The 19622-nt window shown below is 37.1% G+C and overlaps 1 protein-coding gene and 1 pseudogene across 3 annotated transcripts in view; both read right to left on the bottom strand.

Moving 5' to 3' along the window:
- Positions 1 to 19622, bottom strand: part of BICC1 (BicC family RNA binding protein 1) — a 302810-nt gene that overhangs the window by 144061 nt on the left and 139127 nt on the right. The window lies entirely within an intron of this gene.
- On the bottom strand, positions 2588 to 5679 carry LOC121036657 (5-hydroxytryptamine receptor 3C-like; annotated as a pseudogene).

Here is a 19622-nt window from a genome sequence, read left to right as displayed (position 1 = left end):
AAATCTACTGGGAGAAATGAAGAAAAGGCAGCAGGAAGAAATCATTTTTTAAGTGTGGTAGGGGTTAAAAAAGAACAGGATGCTCTGAGTCAGAACAGTAAGAGGGGCAGTACTTTATACTACATGAGACGATCTCTGAGAGCATCACTGAAAGATGCCAAGGAAAACATAAAGAACATTGCAAGCTGAGAGTACAATACAGCACAAAGGCCCTGAAGCAGGAGGGAACTCGGTGTTAAAGGTCTGAAAGGCAACCAGAAAGCAGGAGGAAACAGCAATAGGTTAGGCAGAGAGGGTAGTAAGGGCTAAGTCCAAAGCCGGAGAGCCACGATAAGGGGGTTGGATCTCAATATAAAGAGCTAGGAAGGCAATGAAGGGCTTTAAGCCTTGGAGGAACATGACCGTATTTGTCTTTTACAGATCACACAGAAGAAGGCAGGACTGGGAGTAGACATAAGAGCTAGGAGGGCATTGCAACTGTCCAGCAAGAGATGATGGGAGTGTGGAGAAGGGTCAGGATGGCATAGACAAAGAAAAATGAAGCAAATCAACATATACTGAGGGTGGAACTGACAAGACTACTGATTGATTTGATTGGGGAGGAGTGATGAAAGAGGAGTTATCAAGTTGTCAATCAGGTTTCTGGTTCAAATAACTAGATGGCTCATGCAATCACCGAGACTAGAAGAAAGAAAGAGACCAAATGAGACTAAGAAAATAAAAGTTTTAGTTAAGTTACATTTTTGAAGTCTATGAGCCACTCTAGTAGATTTATAGCCAAGTGGAAATATCAGGCTAAGGTGATAAGAATCTAGTGATCAGAAGGAAAAAAAATTAATTGGAACTATAAATTTGGAATTAGATATTTTAGATCATGGAATCTGAGACTCTCACCTACTAAAGACAGAAAAAACAAAGGTCCTCCCAATTTGGGTGTGAAACTAACCTTGAGACAAAGTAGAATGGTAAGTAGAATGGAGGTCAGGGGAAAGGGAATAGGTATTGTTTCATGGTCACGAAGTTTCGCTTTGGGAAGGTGAAAAAGTTCTGAACATGGATGGTGGTGACAGTTGCAAAACAGGGTGAATATACTTAATGCCACTTAAAAATGGTTAAAATAATCTTACGTAGTGTGACTTTAATAAAAAAATAAACTAAACCTCAAGAATTCCAACATTTAGACATTGGGTAGAACATGAGATGCTGAAAACACCAGGGAGGGAATGAGCTTCCAGAGTGGTAGCAGACAATGATGAAGTCATAGAGAACAAAGGGAAAACTCCAGACTAATCCCCACACAGGAGAGTCCCTTAAAGAAAGAAGAACTGAAAGCTCCTGAGAAATTAAGTCAAATAAAAGACTTCAAAGTATCCCTTGGAATTTTGAAACATCAGTGGAAGGGTAAGTGCAGGAGTTGGAGTGAGTTGAGAAGTAGAATATGATTAGATGACTTTTTAAAGAAGTTTTGACTCTGACAAAAAGCAGAAAAACAAGAGGGTGGCTGGAGAAGAATGTGATGCCAAGGGAGATATGACAGTTCTAAGGAGCCTACTCCCAATGTCCGCTTTCTCCCAATTAGAACCCTCAATTTTCAGCTGGGCACATGGACACCTAAATTAAGTACTCTGACTTCCTCGAAGACAGGGATGGCCAGAAAACTAAGTTCTGCCTAGGGATGCTAGGAGATTCTAGGGAATCCAATGATTCAGTATGTTCTGTCCCTTCTCCCATCCAGCTCACTAGACTGCGGTTCCAACTTGGATTATGAAGATAAGGGCCATAAACTAGGAGTGGGAAACTGTGTAGGCAGAAGCACCTTGATTTGCTAAGTCTTTGGGAAGCACTGTCACCACACCAGGCCTGTACTATGAGACGTAATCTTCCAACTTATTAAATAGCAATCATTTGGGTTTGCTTTGATTTTCTGTTTCCATAGACAACTCTAACCTCAACTAACATAGGCAGTTTTTATCTTTAGTATGTGAGCCACCAGAACACAATTGTGTGAAATGGGGATGGTCCAACTAGAAAGCCTGACTCATGACAGAGGGGGGCAGGATCTAAAGAGAAAAGCATGAGAGAGATGCAAACCCAGCACAGCTAGAAAGATGAGACTAGGTAAGATGCAGGAGGAGTTCAATCATGCAGAGACTTGCAAAGTAGGATAAAGATTTTACTTTTTTATCTTAAGAGCACTGGGAAACTAGATATTTTTAATAGGTAAGTAACATAACCTAATGTGTATTTTTTTTCAAAGATCACTGACAGTAATTTGAAGAAAGGAATGAAGTGAGGGCCAAGACAGGTGGCAAGGAGACTAGGTAGGAAGTTGTTTTGACAATCCACCTGAAATACGGGGTTGGGCAAGATAATGATTATGGCCTGTGTCAGAGTGAGTAAATGTGAAGACAGCACTGGCAGCACTTTGTATGTGTTATGCATGACAGATCAGGGACAGTAAGCAGTCAAGGATGACACCCAAGGTTACGACCTGGACAACACTGTGAATAGTGGTATAGCTCACTGAATTGGGGACTTGTGGAAAAGCTAAACACTTGGGTAAGTTCAATTTTTAACATTCTAATTTTTAAGTTCCTGAGACAACCAAGTGTAAATAAATACCCAGCAAGTAAAAGACTTGTTCTCACTAGCTTATTCATAATAGTGAAAAACAGGAAATAGCCAGGTGTCCATAAACAGGGAAACAGATTACCTGTGATATGCAATGTAATCCAACTCACTATTAAAAAGGAACAAACTACTGATATATTAATGATAGGAGGAATCCCACAAACATAATGCTCAGTGAAAGAAGCCTTATACCATAAAGTACATACCACGTGTTTCCATTTGTATAATATTCTAGAACAATCATTGATGAAAAAACTCAGAAAAGTGGTTGATACAGTAAATTGGGGGTGGATCTGGGAGAGGGGACAGGAGGAAACTGTTTCAAGTAATGGTAATGGCTTATATCTGCATAAGAGTTTGGGTTACACAGATGTACACATTTGTCAAAAAACAATGAATAGTACATTTACTTTAACAACGACAAAACACTCCAAATATTGAATGCTGATTACTGGTATGCATGGTGAAGGGGTGAAGTGTGCTGATGTCTGCTTGCTAGTCTGAAATGCAACAAAAAAATAAGATAGATTGATAAATAAATAGAAGGATACATCCATATGAGATAAAGCAAATATAAAGAAGTAATTGTAAAATTTAATTAGTGGGTATATGGTATTCCCTGCGTCTTACAACTTTTTTGTATTTTTATAATAAAATGTTAGAAAAGCTTTAAGTAACTAATCTACACTTCTTTAAAAGCACTAAAACTTAATAATAATAGATTCAAGCACACATCTTCCTCCTCCTTTTCCTTCACGTCTTCACTATTATTGTGAATCTATAAATGTTCACTACTATAGAATTCATAACCAATTCAACCACAAAGAAATCTTATCATTTTAATACCATTTGAAATCATTACCAAGTATCTAAAATATGTACTTTGCAGAAAAATACTTAAATAGAAATATTTTACCACATTTTAAGCAATGAAACCATGATAATTCAGAATAAAGAAACAGGAAAATTTCAGCTAATACAGGGAAAATAATGGTCATTCTGAATCATGTAACATTTTAAGGGATACTGTTTTCTTACTTCCATACTTTGGTAGCTCTTTAGGACCCATTTAATAAGGAAATAACTATCACTGGCATACCAAATGTCACAGTGTTATTCATTAATGTATTTTTAAATGTATCCCTAGGAATACTGTTTATATCCTTAATTTCCACTATCAAACCCAAATTCTTTCCCTTAAAGAAAACCCTTAGGTCTTTCTTAGCAAAAATTAGCAACTAAAATTACTTAAAATTATTAGAGACTTAGTTGCATTTTACTAAAAATTTATCCTCAAAGAATAAAGACAAATTGTCTTTTTTTTTCCCTTGAAATGAGGCCTACTGAGGGTGATTCAACCAAGGAAGTATTTTAGGAACTGGAATCCTGAGGAGTGAGGCAGAACTCATGGGAGAGCTGAGGGGAGTTGATGACATTCAGTAACTTCTAGAGCGAAGTTCTGGGAACTACCTGGGTCTGGTCTGAAACCTCATGGAAGGACTGGGTTAAAAACAACAAGGTGGTTGCTGAGGCTAGGGGCTGGGATTGGATGGGCATGAGAGCCTGGATGGTTTCTAGAGGCAAGAGAAGCTCAAGACTGGGGTTTGTAGGTAGGCGTCTGAAGAAGTGTTCCAGAGGACAGTGACCATGATGATAAGAGACCATAAAGAGCAGGCAAAGGTGGAAGAGCACAATGTCCATCCTGTGGCTGAACTACACTCCCAGGTGCTGCTTCTGAGCCTTGTGTTCCTACTGGCCCTTGCTGATGCAGAGCATCCATTTAACTCTGCCTCCTTGTTACCAGGAACCCTCCCCACCAACTCCACTGGCTCCTTCGGGCCAGGCAGGCAGATAGGAATGAGACCCAGGCCCTTACTTCCCCTCTGGGTTGCAGTGGGGCAGCATTTCTTTGGGCTGGTACAATGCAGAAACAAGCATTAGAGCCACCAACTCATGGGTGGTAGCTGGGTGGTAGCCAGGTGTGTAGCAGGGAGGTGATAAAAATGGTCTCCAGTTGGCTGACCTGCACCATCAGAGAAGAACACAGGACAAAGGAGATACTGATGAGGGGGATGCCAGTGTCTGGGAATAAGTCATTTGTCATAAGCAGAAAGACAGTGTAGTCCGGTAGCAGTGCTGTCTTGAATGGGGCATGATTCTCTTTCTGCTGGTAGGTAGAAGCTGAAGGCATGGATGACAGCCAGAAAGCCACTGGATACCAGAAGGATACCAGAAGCCTCATCATATATAGGCTGGGATTGTGCCTTGATGGCTACCTGTTGAGACCAAAGACCTGAAGGTGAGTGTGCAGGTCTGTTCATCAAAGGGTAAATGGAAGATAGTCCATATTACATATGCTGATGACTCATACTGGTTTATCTAATCTGCTACAACCTTCACAGGTGACATAAGCTATGTGACCTGTAGGTACCTAATCCACATCTATGAACTCAATGAAGATAACTGGAAGTCATAGTTCCTTAGTTGCCATGCTGAGCTTCCTGATGCCCCCATATTCCTCTGGATTCCACCTGATGAATGGATTGTACCAGACCATAATTAGCCACAGGAATTATGTCATCAGTTAAAGCTATGCATCACCCACTTCCAGGATGTCAGACAGGGTGATGGAGATGTAGACATGAGTGGGGATGCTGTAGTTGATGGCTGGATGGAAACTTTTCTGTTAAACACTGCTTAGAAAATAATAGGGACTCCCCCCACTGCTGGTCAAAGCCTGAGTGATTGGTAGTAAAATGGTCTCCTCTTCCTTGAAGCAGCCAGTGGAGAATAAGGCAGAGGAGGAATCCTTTCCCATGCAGCCAATCTCTTTCCATCTTCCTTTCCTTGGCTCTTTTCCGGAGACATAGCAACAATATTGTTCTTAACAGACCACAGGCCACACCTTGAGTGCTGGCTCAAATTATCCCTTTAATTAAAGCTTATGAAATGATTTTTCAAAACCAACTACCAATTAAAAAGCTCAAAATCAACTCTCATTCATTTATTATTTTCAGGTGATACAGAGAGTTTCTAACATGGCAAGCACAACTATAGATACTACTATAAGAAAAGAGTTTTCATTTAGTAGCACAAGTGTTTTAATTACATATTCATATACACTGTGCTTGGGATATTTTGTTGCTCATTTTCAGTACACGAAGTCTTTAACATACAGTCTGGTGAATATTCTAAGACAAGTAGCTTTCCTTACTGTACATGCCATCAACTTAGACTTTAACTGTACAAAACATTTTTTAATGTTTATTTATTTTGAGAGAGAGAGAAAGCATGAACCAGGGAGAGGTACAGAGAGAAAGAGAGACAAAGATAGAGAGAGAGGGAGGGAAAGAGAGAGAATCCCAGGCAGGCTCCTTGCTGCCAGTGTGGAGCCTAACATGTGGCTCCATCTCACATACCATGAAATCATGACCTGAGCAAAAATCAAGAGTCAGACACCCAGGCAACCCTATACTAAACTTTTAAAATACCTTTTAGGGGCGCCTGGGTGGCTCAGTCGGTTAAGTGTCCAACTTCGGCTCAGGTCATGATCTCACAGCCCTGTGTTGGGCTCTGTGCTGATAGCTCGGAGCCTGGAGCCTGCTTCAGATTCTGTATCTCCCTCTCTCTCTGCCCCTCCCCCACTCGCATTCTGTCTCTGTATCTCTCAAAAATAAATAAACATTAAAAATCTTTTTAAATAAATAAAATATCTTTAAACGTCAAAAGAAAGGTATATTAATCTCTCAAGTAAACATTTAGATACTATGTCTTTTTCAGACCCCCACTGTTAAAGGAAAAAAGAAATAGCTAAATGAGCCTAATGTTGGTCCTAAGTCCTCAGTTGTTTTTTTTTTTAATTTAATTTTAATTCCAGTACAGGTAACATACAGTGTTATATTAGTTGCAGATGTACAATATAATGATTCAACAATTTCATACATACAACACCAAATGCTCATCACAAGTGCACTCCTTAATCCCCATCACCTATTTCTCTCAACACTCTACCCATCTCCCCTCTGGTGACCATCAGTTTCTTCTCTATAGTTAAGAGTCTGATTCTTGGTTTGTCTCTCTTTTTTTTTTCCTTTGCTTGTTTGGTTTCTTAACTTCCACATATGAGTGAAATCATATGGTATTTGTCTTTGACTTATTTCACTTAGCATTATACTCTGTAGCTCCAACCACGTCCTTGCAAATGGCAAGTTTTCTTTTTTTGTTATGGCTGAATAATATTACATTTATCCATTCATCTATCAATGGACACTTGGGCTGCTTCCATAATTTGGATATTGTAAATAATGCTGCTATAAATACAGTGGTGCATGAATCCCTCTGAATTCCAAGTTCTCAGTTTTTAAATTCTTCCCTGGCCTGATCAGAAAAAAATATTGAACTAGGTACAGCCACAAGTTTTAGAGAGGGAAGAGAAATCTTGTTTTACAAGTTGCTGGGTTTTGCTTTGCACACTGTAACCAGCCTAAAGCAAAATGCTTTCCATAAATGTAAACAAACACCAAACTCCATTTCATCCATAAAACCAAGTTTTCCCAAATAAGAGAATGTCAACTCACTCCATCCATTTTAAACTGATGCAATCCTTGGAATGTGTGTTTGTTAAAAGGGCAAATGAAATGGTGTAAAGCTCAAATGTGACCAGTGGAATACAGGCTGTTGTGCTAAAGGAAAATTTTGAGTTTTTCAACCAGGGTCAAACAGAAAGGTGAGATGCAGAACACTGTAAATTTATCTGGAAAAAAATTGAGTGGAAAGTGTAAGTTTTAAACATCACTGATATTTTCCTTTTCTTTTATAAGGTCATTCAAGTGAGCATCAAAGCTCACATAAGAAAAATTCACAGAGGAAAAGGCAAGGAAATGTCTTCGAGAATGCTCTTTGTAAAAATTGGTATATCTGACCCAAGGCAATAATGCAGTGACCAAAATCAGAGCATCTAAAGATAATGTAAAACTTCCACTTTTTCAAGCTAAAATGATTCAGGGAATCTTTTAAACCAAGTTTTACTCCCAGTCTCTATCCTGTGCATTCTGTTAAAAAGTGAAAGACCATAAAATTTTCAATTCTGTGTTTACTGGCAAACTTATTATTTATTATGTTCACAAAAAAATTAATTTACAGCAAACCAAGATGATACAATGGGGGAAAAAGCCATTTATTGAGTACCTGGTATGCACCAGCACTTCATAAACACAAATACACATGAGCTCCACTTTCTCCATACAACCTTATAAAGCAGGCATGATCCCCATTTGACACTTGAAAAGCACATTTGGAGAGATTAAAGAACTTGCTTAGGATCACACAGCTGAGTCTGGAGAGGCTTTTATTCCTGGCTCTACAATTAACTAGCTATATGTTCTTATCAGTGTAAGTCACCTGACACTCATATGCAAAATAAAAGACTTAACTGAATATTTTAACTACATTAAGAGGTGATTTTGATCTTTTATAGACTGGTAACAGATGGTCAGACATCCTAATTTCCCTCTACCTCTACCCTTCCTTGTCTTTATCCAATTTTACTATTCCTCACTCATTCCACAAGAAGGTAGGGAAGGGAGTTGTGCCCTCCCTCTGCCCCCCCCCCCAAAAAAAAAGAGTACTTAAAAGTTTTGTTTTACTTAAAAAAAATTTTTTTTAGAGAAAAAGCACATGTGCGAGTGGGGAAGGGGCAGGGGAGAGGGAGAGAAAGAGAGAAGGAAAGGGAGAGAGAGAAAGAGAGAGAATCTCAAGCAGGCTCCACATTCAGTGTGGAGCCCAATGAGGGGCTCAGTCTCATGGCTGTGAGATCATGACCTGAGCTGAAATCAGGAGTTGGACACTTAACTGACCGAGCCACCCAAGCACCCCAAAAGTTTTGTTTTAGATGGCTGATAACACATCTAACTTTTAAAGGAGAAAAATCTCATATAGAGAAGTTAAAACTAATTCCTAAAACTAGAGCATTAAAGACTTTACCCTGTACTTTTTCATAATTACAGTGAACAAATGAGAACTGACTTCATAAAATTCCCTCAAATGCCTGACATCTTTGCTTAAAAATAAAAAAAATATATATATTACTGTGCTCCCATAACAAGTTTGGTAAAGAACCATCATAGTAGCTAGTAAGAAACTGTGTGTCTAGACTAAATTTAAGTCATTCTTAACAAATTACTTTTTTTTTTTTACTTAAGTACAGTTGACACACAATGTTGCACTAGTTTCAGGTGTATGACACAGTGATTCCACAAATCTGTACATTTATGCTCTGCTCAGCACAAGTGTTAGCTACCATCTGTCACCATACAATGCTATTATGATACTACTTTACAAATTAGCTTTTAAAGGACTAGAAGGCCAAAGAGAGTAAAGTAATTCCTTCTATATCTTGTTTATAATCTACAGAGGTACAAACTCACAGCAATTAATTAGAAAGTAAAATTCTAGTTTGGTAAGTAATAATCTGTGCCTTCCTTGAAATTGACAAGCTGAACTGAACTGAGAATTTTCCATTGGCCCTAATCACAAACCTCTTACTTGTTCATTATTGAAAAGTCAGAAAAAGCCATCACTTCCAATATATTTGTCAAAGGGGGTTATTTATTAAATAGAGAAGAGAGATTAAACATGAGCAAATGCCTGAGATATTTTTACTATTTTACTAATTCCTTGCAAGGGGGTGCCTGGGTAGCTCAATGGGTTAAGGATCCGACTCTTGATTTGGGGGCCCACATGATCTCACAGTTCATGAGATGGAGCCCCTCATTGGGCTCTGTGTTGACAGCATGGAGTCTGCTTGGAATTCTCTCTATCCCTCTCTCTCTGCCCTTCCCCAGCTCGTGCTCCCTTGTACATGTACTCCCTCTATCTCTCAAAATAAATAAGCATTAAATTAATTAATTAATTACAATAAAATTCCTTGCAGGGAATAAATCAAGGGAAAAATATAGGGAATAATTCGCCAGGTATTTAAGAGAGGAAGATGACAACATTAACATTTGAATGCCTACTATGTGACATGACAGGGAGGTTTTATGTAGATTGCTTTGCTTAATCAGTCTATTTTTGTAATCCAGTACAGTTAACATACAGTGTTATACTAGATTCAGGTGTACAATAATCACACTCTAATTTAGTCCTAAAAAAGGTAGGAATTATATCGCATTCAACAGGTGAAGAAAGAGACTCAAAAACTAGGTAATTCGTTCAAGGTCACACAGCTAATAAATGCTGGTGTATTTCCAGCTCAAATATATTTGAATATATACTTAAATGAAAAGTCTAAGCTCTTTATACTACCCCCCCCCCCCACCTTCTCTGTGCTTGGTCAGGGGTTTCAAAAACTAAAAAGTCACATTCAGCAACCTATTAAAATTTTAGTTTTGGCTGAAGAAAAAAGAACCATGTGATTATGATACACTATATCAACTGCTACACCAAAGGTATGAGAAGATAGCATATACAAGTTGTGCTTGTAGAAAAGGGTAAGCTGGACATTCAGATAAAGCTATTTAAGTAGAAAACATCTTAAATAAAAATATATTTTGCTAAATAAGAATATTCCTTATATCAGAAGTGATAAGAAATAAATAAGTGAAGGCTAGAGTCAGCATTTGCCATAGAAATGTCTCTTACCTCATGGCCTATAGTGTGGATTTTAACAAACCAAGTTCAGAGAACAGAAAATAAATTTCACAACAGAAACACATAAAGCCCCACCCAGAGACTGAAATATAAATTCCCCCTTAGTGATCAACAGTAGAAATGAGTGTCTGGCTTCACCTCAGTGGAATGAGAAAAAAGAAAAACGTCTCCTGAGAATTCCTAAATACAAGTCTATATTCATGCACTCTTGGTGACAGAATTAAAAAAAATTTAAAGTAATTTAAAAGTAGTGTTCAAAGAAGTCTCATGGATAAAATTCTAATGTACATGAGCTTACAATAAAAAAAAAATCACTACAGGTACAAGGGGAAAAGCCATGAGTAGTGATTTATTACAAGTATGTTGAAGGAACAAGATACTATCAAAACTAATCATGCAGATTTTAAAAATAATTAGTTATAAGGACAGGAACACTGAGTAAGTTCCTTTCCTAAAGCTCAGGCACATAAGACCTACCTAAACCTGAGGCTGGGGGAGAAGGGAGCATACCAATCCACCCTCCACCCACCAAGAACCTTGCACCAAGTAACAAGCAGCAGCAGCAGCAGCAGCAGCAGCCCACTGCTGGGGAAGAAGCAAGAACACGGAGAGAGCTGGGGGCCCAGGTATGCAGTGTGGACTGAAAACCGAGGGTAGATTAGGAATGCTGAGAAACCCCTAATGCACTGAGACCTCCTACTAAGCTCAAGGTACTAGTAGTTTAATACTGGAGAAATCTGAAGTCTGTGTTGGACTCAAAGTAACTATAGCAGCAACAAAATTCAAATCTAGCTTAACTACTGATAATACTGACACAAATGCCTATATCAACAGCCTGAAGGAAAGACAGAATTGGCCATTTATGGGTATTATTTACCCTGTCTCCATTGTTCTTTAGGACACAAAACCTTATATTCAGTTAAAAAATTACTAAACACAAAAAGGGAAAATTAAACCATTGCTAACAGATGACCTGGTCAACAGAACCAGACTCCAATATGGCCCAGGTATTGTAAATAAAACAAGGGACATTTAAAATCATTATAAATATGATAAGAATCTAATTGAAAAAAAAAGATCACCATGTGCTTATGGTGGTGAGGGATTTACCAGAGAGATGAAAACTATGTAAAGGATCAAATAAAAATGCTTGAAATGCAGAACAAAGTCATAGACTGGGAAAAAAAAAATACTTACAAATCATATATCCAATAAAAGACTTGTATCCAAAACTCTTAATACTCAGTAAACAACCCAACAACATAGTAGCAAAATTTTGAACACTTAACAGAAGTCATAAGAATGGCCAATAGTCACATAAACAACTGTTCAACATCAATCTTCAAAAAAACATAAATCCATGATGAAAAACTGCTACATATCCACTAGAATGGCTAATCTTAAAAAGATAGACATTACCGAGTGCTGGAAAAGCTGTAAACAATGGTAATTCTCATACATTGCTGGTGGGAATCCAAAATTGTAGAGCCACTTTCTGATTGAAATGAAACATATACTTCCCAAAGGAGCCAGCAATTCCATTCCAAGGCATTTACCCAAGAGAAATGAAAATATTTGTCCACAGACCTGTATGTGGATTTCACAGCACATTCATTTATAATAGCTATAAAATGTAAACAATTCAAATGTTCATCCACTGGTGAATGAACAACAAGAAATACTCTAGTATATCTACACAACAGACTACTATTCAGAACCAAAGCAATAAACTATTGGTACACTCAACAACCTAGATGAATCCCAAAGATTTAGTCTAAGTTAAGACACAAAGGACTAAACACTGTGTGATTCTACTTATATGACATTCTGAAAAAAGCAAAACTGCAGCGAGAGAAACAGATCAGTGGCTGTCAGGTACTGGAAGTTTATGGGAAGGAAACTGTTCTTTTAATGAAAACTTATAAATTGCATTTTCAAGACGTGTAAATACAAATAAAAATATCTTTCATTTGTTTATTCAAAAAATATTTACCAAGCGCCCACAATGTAGCAGGCACTATTACAGACACTGTACCAAAAAAAGTTTCTTTTAGTTGCACAAGTATGAATTTTCAGAAGTGATGGGAACAAATGCAACAAAAACTCATTTAATACAAGTTTTCTACATGCTTATTGAATGTTGTCAGAACTCAATACTCCAGATTCTCACAAAATATCCTATATATTCGCATGCTAGTTTGTTACAAATTTATTAGGGTGAACCATATGAAACTGCAATGTAATCAACAAAACATTTCTTTCCTGTATTCCCATAGACAAGAACTAAGAAGCCAGGGGAGTCATCACTGGTAATGTCACACCTTCTCCTCATTGTAATGCAAAGTACTAGCTTAGTTTCTGGTCAAAACACCTGATATTTTTGGTGAGTGTTTTTTGTTTTGTTTTTTCACTTGTTAAGAACTTTCCCCACATCTGGACTGAAATGTGTTATTCATCTTGTAAACAGAGATGATTGCTATGGAGACTTAACTGACCTCTGGTTTCATGTTTCTAACATAAGAACTAAAGGACAACAAAATTACTCCCATTTTTAGTTAAAAGTCTTATACTTAGCTTCCTTATCATTAGTGGAAAACATGAGGTTTAATTCATTCTTAATTCAGGCATTTTAAAATAGACTATTCCTATGAAAAATAAATACACTTTCCAGAATCAAAAAAAGACATGAAATACCATTTTGTTAAAGAATCTATTTTAGATAGTATAATTCATGCAGATAATTTCAGGAAAAAAATACAATTTTTGCACTTTAACACTATCTTAACTTTTTTTTATAACCCACTGGGACATTTATATCCTTTTGGTAGGATATTTTCATGACCTGCGTTGATAGTATTCTGGCTTGTAGAGGGGCTAATAATTAATTCCAGAGTCACTAAAGTTTGCTTCAGACCCACTATATGACAGCTGCCACTCAGCATAAATGTACACACTATGGATGATGAGAGCTGCATGACCATCTGTGTCTCACGAAGGACCTCATTACAGAGAAAACAATGAACAGAAATTTAGAATGTAAGAGGTGGAACTTTTTATCCCTCATATTTCATAACAATTATTTATAATTCCAAAATATGAACGTTCTCAATGTTAAAAAGTATATTTCTCTACTTTTCCAGTTTTTTTCAAACTCCACTCTAATTTTTATGTTTTTGCTTTCTTGATTTCAATCTTTCAAAACCCTAACAAATCAAAGTTACAGAATTTAATCTTTGGTCAAACGAATCATACTACAAAGCCTCATATTTAAAAATCCAAATCCTATCAGATTTTAAATCTGTATAAATTCAATAATACTTAATCCAATTTTTTAAGTAAGTGAATTTTTACTTGAAGTACTCAGTTACCCTCCAGCTGACTTCAGGTATTTTCCACTACGTAAGAGATTATCTAAGGTAAACCTGTGCCATATAACCTTTGCATAAATGAACTTGTGCCAACAAATGAACAAAATCTGAGCATGGCATACAAAGGTAACTCTATACCTTAATTTTAATTGTTTAAACCTAAACATTGTCGATAATAGCAACCAACTTAACAATCTTTAGAAAATGAAAAACAGATGAAAAGTCTTAGATCATCATGAATCACACAGCAATGGAATTTAGCTTTAGAGCACTCCTAGGATTCTTCTAACTATAATGGGGTTTAGGCTTTGATATTTACAATCTAAGCCAGTGGCTCCAGACTACTTCTCCCTTCAGATTTCCTGAAGGCAATGAGGTTAGGATAAGGAGTGCAATTAGGGTAGGGGTGCCTGACCTCTTTAAATGCCATATCTAAGATCCAGGGAGAAGGAACATGGAACCTCTTGATGACAATGCCCCTGAATTCGGTGAAGAAGCAGGAAGAAGCATGAGAGATTTCAGAAGCGAAGAAAAAGTCCAAGATCAGTATGTGAGCCTTTTTAATGTCACACATTTGAAGAAAAGAATCTCCTCCTTAAAAAACCTGACAGCGCCAGGTTGCTACCAATAACCGGGTCATGTCATTTTAGAAACCACATCCTATTACCACTAAGGAAATTTAAAACATTAAAATAAAAATCCAGCTATCAATACCCCACTATAGTGTCACGATTAGTAAAAATTTACCTCTACTCCATGTATGGGAGAAATGGACAAATTGTAAAAAGAGAAGCTGACAATAAATATATATTTGTTAAATCTCAAATACTTCATGAGGAAAGAATACATGCCTTGAAATTTAAAAAGACAATGCATGTAACATGTTAAATACAGTGATCTTCAACTTGCAGCACATTAAGTCACTTAGACGGACCTTTTCTTTTTCCCTTCCCTTCTCCTCCTCCCTGGCATGAAGATGAGAAAGACTAAGGAAATAGCACCATGATGGGAGGGGGTGCTATGAAGAGGCATCTTAGGCAGCATGCCTGGCAGCTAAGGAAAGGGGTTAGGTGAGGGGAGCACAAAGGTGGCAGAGGAAGGAGGATTCCTGAGTGATTGGAATATTGATTACATGAAGCAGAATTAATTAACTGGACAAAAAAGTAATATACTGAGGATAATGGGAGCCAGCTTTCTCAATTTCTGAAGAAGAGGGAAGGCTAGAAAAAGCACTGGAGGTACTGGGTTACAATTTGAATTATCAGAATAAACATATCTTTCTAAAGTTACACAGATCCAGGTATAGAAATAGCACAGATATACATGTGTGTATTATGTATACACATATACATCTCCTAGTTCTGTTTGCTGAGAGGGTGTAGGAGCAATGACAGCACTGAGACCCAGATTGTAATTCTAGTTACCATAATCTACTCAAAAGAAGGAGGGTCAGGACAGGGAAGTAAAAGACAAGCCTGGAACATCTTGTCCCAATGCTCAAAGAATGATAGGAATGTGTCAAAAGCAAACAAACAAATAAAAACAGGAATCAATTAGGAAAGGCTCAAATCTAGGACAATTTTGGGTATCAAAATAATGAGATTATCAAATTATAATCCACTGAATAAAAGGGTAATTCATAAATCCATATTGATATGAATAAGCAAATGAATAAATAAATAGGGAAGAAAGTTCTTTCTTATAGAATATCAACTAATAGATGTGGCTGAAACATTGAAAATAATTATCATTCAGTAACTATCATGGTAGTCTTAAAAAAAAAAAGCCAGGTGGAGATTTGATGAAGAACAGGATATTGGCATAACATGGGAACATCTCACAAAATACTAGTTCAATAGAAAGGGGATAATGGTGATAATGGAGAAAGTAGTGTTTACCAACTTGAGAAAGTGATCATATTTAATATTACTTACCAGTGGTGAAACAGATTGACACTATATGTTTCCTGATGTGATACACTGAAAAGAGCATGGTGCCATTCCTGCCAGGAAAGCATGGCCTGAATCTGGTCATGAGAAAACACTGGATGGTTCCAACTGAGGGTTGTACAGAATGAAAGGCCTTTCAAAGACATGAGAAACAGGGAAAAGAAAGAGGAATAGATTCTAAACTGAAGAAGACTGACACACATGATATCTAAATTCAACACATATTCTTGCATATGGTCCTGGACCAGGCAGGGAAAAAGACACACTACTGGGGGCATTTGGTGAAATTGGAATGGGATGTGTGGATTGCATGGTGGTTTTGTGTAACACTGATTTCCTGACAATAACAGACAATTGTCCACGCCTTCCCATCTTCTCTCACTGTGCTGTCTCTGGTAACAGTACCAACCTCCTCATTTAGGGGTGATGGAACATGTCAGAAAAAGCCTACACAGATTAACAGAAAAGGGGGAGAGTTCAATAAAATATTAGTAATTGGGAATCTGAGTCATAGGAATGCAAGAGCTCTGTGCAACATTTTTGGAAGTCCAACACTATTTTAAAATAAAAACAACGTATCATCTGGGGAATCTGCTAAAAAATCACAATACCCTGACTACCTCAATTAAATAAACCACTTGTGGTGGAAATCAGAGGCCAGTGTTTAATGCATCTAGGAGAATCCACCAAATTTGTACTCTACAATACATAGTAGTTGCTAAATAAATGGTTGATACTGCTGCTACATAAAACTTTTTAGCATAACTTCACGTCTATATGCAGAACATATTGAAATTTTTTTAAGAAGACAATCTTGAATAATTGTGACCTATCTGAAACTGCAAAGATCCACCACAAGCAATGAGGTTGATGATACTGTTACCAAAGACAGCACTAAAAAAATTATAAGTAAAATATTAATAATGATAGGAAAGCAAGTCTTTAATCTCTCAAATGTCTACTGGTATCACAAAACAGTTACTGAATTTGATGTCAAACAAGGATATAAATTATTACAAACATTAGCCCACAGAATCCTCAGAAATTACAAATATCAATTTAAATAGGAAACAAAATGAGCAAATATAACTGACAGCTACTTGTGTCAAATGTGTTTTTGAGTGGCTCTTTAAAACTTAAATTTTACTTTATTTGGGTGTTTGTGGGTTTTTTTTTACTAAAAAAGAGAATTTATATAAAACAAGCAGGACCTTATTAAAACTGTCTCTAGGTTCAGAGAATATTCTCCTCCTAGTTCAAGATTTTATACCTCTTCTATGTTTTCTTTTTCTCTCCTCCTTTTGCAAATGGCTAAAAATTCATTTTTGTAAGAATAAACAGCTGTAAGCAGCTAAAAGGCTCCCCAGCCTTTTAAGATTTTTTTGCCTTAAACTGCATCCACAAAATATAACATGTAATATGCAGCAGGAAGAAAAAAATGAAGGTAACTTTCAGATTCAATTGGAATAGATTCCCATATATATTTTTTAAAGTTAACAATACAGCAAGCTGCAAAACTAGAATGTGGGGAAGGGAAAAGAGACTAAAGATCATTTTACTTTGTACATCTGCTTTTGTATTATTTTGAATCCTGATTCCTGTTAACAGAACTAAGCAAAAATTTTAACTAACATATACATAAAACAATTTTGCAGCTCCTCCTCAACTTACAAAGGGGTTACAACCCAACAAACCCGTTATAAGTTGAAAATATCTGAAGTCGAAAATGCATTTATAAAATACACATAACCTACCAAAATCATAGCTTAGCCTAGCCTATCCTGAACATGCTTAGAACACTTACATTAGCCTACAGCTGGACAAAATTATCTAACGCAAAGCCACAAAGCCTATTTTATAATAAAGTGTTGAACATCTCATGAAACATTGAATACTGTACTGAAAGGGAAACACAGAAAGGACACATGGGTACAGAATCATTGCAAGTGTACCAGCTGTTTATCCTCAAGACTGCATGGCTGACTGGGAGCTGCGGATCACTGCCACTGCCCAGCATCACAACAGAGTATTGCACTACACGTCACCAGGGCAGTGCAGCCCCGCCCAGCCCAGGGAAAAGATCCAAATTCAAAATTCAAAGTATGGTTCCTACTGAATGCATATCACTTTTGCACCACTGTAAAGGTGAAAAATCTTAAGTCAAACATTTGTAAGTCAGGGACTGTTAGTACATTTGAGAAATCTTCCTACCCTAATGTAATTTGAGTGGCTCCAGACTACTCCCACTCTTCTCCAAAATCACTGTGTATATTAAGTGGGTGCCCTTAAATTATAGGAATGTTCATTCATTCAATTACACCGAGTCCTGCTGAGACACAAAAACTACCATAGGGCACTTTCCTTTGGAACATACCAAAAATGCAAAACAGCAATCCCTGCCTTTATCTGGATATAGCACATCTACTATACTACAATGCAGTGCTGCTTGCAAATGAAAACTCCAATGAGGAACAGATTGCACACAACACAGAGCATTTGAAGGATCACGTCTAGCTTCCAGTGATTAGGAATGATTTTATGAAAAAGATGGCATTTAAGTTGGCCTTTCAAAAATAAGGCAAAAGTTGGGATACAAGGACATTCAAGATGGATGAAATGACATGACTCACTGATTTCAGAGAATAGCTAGCAGCCCATTTGGCACAGCACATGGTTAGTATAAAGAAGCTGAGACAGAAAAGGCTGGAAAGTGAGGCTAGGGCAAAAGGCAGAGGCACTTAAATTACCCTGGTCAGTGCCTGGCTCATAATAGATGTTCAATACATATTTAACACCGTAAGTCATGGAGACATTGTCAAGATTGTAAATTGTCAGCATGCCCAGATGCAGTTAACCATCTGCAATTTACTGAAGGTTTTAAGTAGTCCTGGCAGTATGTTAAGATGTCATTTAATTCTTTCAGCTGGTTATAAAAACGAAGAAATTAATAGAGTTGTATTCTCAGATCAAGGAACTTAAGAAATAAAAATTCTGGAAGACCAAACCTACTAGAACCTCTATGATTTAAACAATGATATCCTCTTACTGAGGTCAAATTCTGTGCCTGCTAAACATATGCTTGCTGGAACAAAGCAAGGACAGTGACACTTCATAAAGGATAAACAGTACCCTGATTCAAACAGACCTGTGGACTGAACAGAGAGCCAATCAGGAGTAGACTTCATCAATTTTCCATACTGGACTATTTTGAGTTCAAACATTGCATACTTTGAAGAAATGTTAAACTACATTTTCAAGGGGAAAAAAGCCACACTTCAGCAGAGAAGTTTGATCCTTATGAAAGGGGCTTTAAATTTCTGCTACTGTCTTTGGTGTGCACAGTCTTAGTGTGAGTGTAATTTATTGAGTATTTATCCCACCAGCAGGGCTCAGTTTCAAAAAGAACTGAAAACAAACCAGGCCCATGAAGATGATGCAATATCCCTGGAATTTTGGAGACAACTCCATGAATCCTAAAACTATTTCTGGCTATTTGACCAAACTCAGGGCAGTGTTTGTGTCTGCCCATCTCAGTGAGAATGCATTTTCTTTTGTGAAATATGGCAGCTACCATCAGCAGGACAAAACATCAAGGTTCACTCACCTTGACTAAATATGTTCCACATTTTAGAGAATAACTTGCTTTTTAAATACAATATTCTCACTCTATTAAAACTAATCAGTGATTAGGTTCTAAAGGCAGTAACTATGTACTGCTGTGTGACTTCGTATATTAATATCTTTATTGGCATGGCCAAAATGTTCTAGTATATACAATAGGCTATCTGCTCGGCCTCCATTGTGTACAAATTTCAAATTATAAAGCCTTCCACTAACAGCAAAACACACTTAAGGAAGAAAAGAACTAACACTAAGCTCCAACTAAGCTTATTTTCTTTTATTATACATATAGAGTATTTAAAAGTCCTGTAATTAAATAAACAAGTAAAAACAAGCTACATCCTGCCAGGCAGTATCAATATTAAATACCCTTCTCCCAGAAATAACGAAACAAAAATGTTTA

Source organism: Herpailurus yagouaroundi, unplaced genomic scaffold (genome assembly GCF_014898765.1).
Source record: "Herpailurus yagouaroundi ecotype Mexico unplaced genomic scaffold, PumYag 163, whole genome shotgun sequence".
Lineage (NCBI taxonomy): Eukaryota > Metazoa > Chordata > Mammalia > Carnivora > Felidae > Herpailurus > Herpailurus yagouaroundi.
The sequence above is the reverse complement of the archived record's forward strand: the minus strand, read 5'-3'. Positions and strand labels throughout refer to the sequence as shown.